This window comes from Doryrhamphus excisus, unplaced genomic scaffold (genome assembly GCF_037039965.1).
Source record: "Doryrhamphus excisus strain RoL-2023G ecotype Guam unplaced genomic scaffold, RoL_Dexc_Guam_v1.1 HiC_scaffold_29, whole genome shotgun sequence".
NCBI classification, from domain to species: domain Eukaryota; kingdom Metazoa; phylum Chordata; class Actinopteri; order Syngnathiformes; family Syngnathidae; genus Doryrhamphus; species Doryrhamphus excisus.
Window position 1 is genome coordinate 185,001 of NW_027621867.1, and position 2,500 is coordinate 187,500.

Here is a 2,500-nt window from a genome sequence, read left to right on the forward strand (position 1 = left end):
CGGCCTGGAGGTGCGCCCAAACGCCGCTGCAAGCTCCAGTAGAGTACCCAGTGTGTCAAGAAAAGGGGGGAAAAAGTGACAAAGTCCCAACGGGGCGAGTTTAAAAGCGCACCCGACAGGCCTGGAGCCCCGAGGCGGCCTGGAGGTGCGGCCAAACGCCGCTGCAAGCTCCAGTAGAGTACCCAGTGTGTCAAGAAAAGAGGGGGAAAAGTGACAAAGTCCCAACGGGGCCAGTTTAAAAGCGCACCCGACAGGCCTGGAGCCCCGAGGCGGCCTGGAGGTGCGGCCAAACGCCGCTGCAAGCTCCAGTAGAGTACCCAGTGTGTCAAGAAAAGGGGGGAAAAAGTGACAAAGTCCCAACGGGGCCAGTTTAAAAGCGCACCCGACAGGCCTGGAGCCCCTAGGCGGCCTGGAGGTGCGCCCAAACGCCGCTGCAAGCTCCAGTAGAGTACCCAGTGTGTCAAGAAAAGGGGGGAAAAAGTGACAAAGTCCCAACGGGGCGAGTTTAAAAGCGCACCCGACAGGCCTGGAGCCCCGAGGCGGCCTGGAGGTGCGGCCAAACGCCGCTGCAAGCTCCAGTAGAGTACCCAGTGTGTCAAGAAAAGAGGGGGAAAAGTGACAGAGTCCCAACGGGGCCAGTTTAAAAGCGCACCCGACAGGCCTGGAGCCCCTAGGCGGCCTGGAGGTGCGGCCAAACGCCGCTGCAAGCTCCAGTAGAGTACCCAGTGTGTCAAGAAAAGGGGGGAAAAAGTGACAAAGTCCCAACGGGGCCAGTTTAAAAGCGCACCCGACAGGCCTGGAGCCCCTAGGCGGCCTGGAGGTGCGACCAAACGCCGCTGCAAGCTCCAGTAGAGTACCCAGTGTGTCAAGAAAAGGGGGGGAAAAGTGACAAAGTCCCAACGGGGCGAGTTTAAAAGCGCACCCGACAGGCCTGGAGCCCCTAGGCGGCCTGGAGGTGCGGCCAAACGCCGCTGCAAGCTCCAGTAGAGTACCCAGTGTGTCAAGAAAAGGGGGGAAAAAGTGACAAAGTCCCAACGGGGCGAGTTTAAAAGCGCACCCGACAGGCCTGGAGCCCCGAGGCGGCCTGGAGGTGCGGCCAAACGCCGCTGCAAGCTCCAGTAGAGTACCCAGTGTGTCAAGAAAAGAGGGGGAAAAGTGACAAAGTCCCAACGGGGCCAGTTTAAAAGCGCACCCGACAGGCCTGGAGCCCCGAGGCGGCCTGGAGGTGCGGCCAAACGCCGCTGCAAGCTCCAGTAGAGTACCCAGTGTGTCAAGAAAAGGGGGGAAAAAGTGACAAAGTCCCAACGGGGCCAGTTTAAAAGCGCACCCGACAGGCCTGGAGCCCCTAGGCGGCCTGGAGGTGCGCCCAAACGCCGCTGCAAGCTCCAGTAGAGTACCCAGTGTGTCAAGAAAAGGGGGGAAAAAGTGACAAAGTCCCAACGGGGCGAGTTTAAAAGCGCACCCGACAGGCCTGGAGCCCCGAGGCGGCCTGGAGGTGCGGCCAAACGCCGCTGCAAGCTCCAGTAGAGTACCCAGTGTGTCAAGAAAAGGGGGGGAAAAGTGACAAAGTCCCAACGGGGCCAGTTTAAAAGCGCACCCGACAGGCCTGGAGCCCCTAGGCGGCCTGGAGGTGCGACCAAACGCCGCTGCAAGCTCCAGTAGAGTACCCAGTGTGTCAAGAAAAGGGGGGGAAAAGTGACAAAGTCCCGACGGGGCCAGTTTAAAAGCGCACCCGACAGGCCTGGAGCCTCGAGGCGGCTTTAAATTGCCGGGAAATGCGACGTGGAGTGTCGCTGTCCAGCCTTCGGTGCTGAACCGCAAGCCCGCCGAGCGAATGAACACGACGCACGGACGGCCGGTGGCACGCCATAGAGCGGTTTAAAATAAAAGAGGGACGGCCGGAAGCCCCTCCGGCCCCGCTGTAAAGTTTGTGAAAACGAGGGCGGGACCCCCGGCGCACTAAAGCGGCTCGGTGTTGCGGGGAGAGCCGCTGCAAAGTGTGTGAATTTCACGCGGGAGGCTGGCGGCTCGCTGCCCGCGCTGCCCTGCTTTGAAACACGCTGCAAAGTGTATGAAATGACGGCGGGGGGGCCAGCGGGAGGCTTGCGGGAGGAAGGCCGCTCGCTGGCCGCGCTGCCCTGCTTTGAAACACGCTGCAAAGTGTACGAAATGACGGCGGGGGGCCAGCGGGAGGCTTGCGGGAGGAAGGCCGCTCGCTGGCCGCGCTGCCCTGCTTTGAAACACGCTGCAAAGTGTACGAAATGACGGCGGGGGGCCAGCGGGAGGCTTGCGGGAGGAAGGCCGCTCGTTGGCCGCGCTGCCCTGCTTTGAAACACGCTGCAAAGTGTATGAAATGACGGCGGGGGGCCAGCGGGAGGCTTGCGGGAGGAAGGCCCCTCGCTGCCCGCAATGCCCTGCTTTGAAACACGCTGCAAAGTGTACGAAATGACGGCGGGGGGCCAGCGGGAGGCTTGCGGGAGGAAGGCCGCTCGCTGGCCGC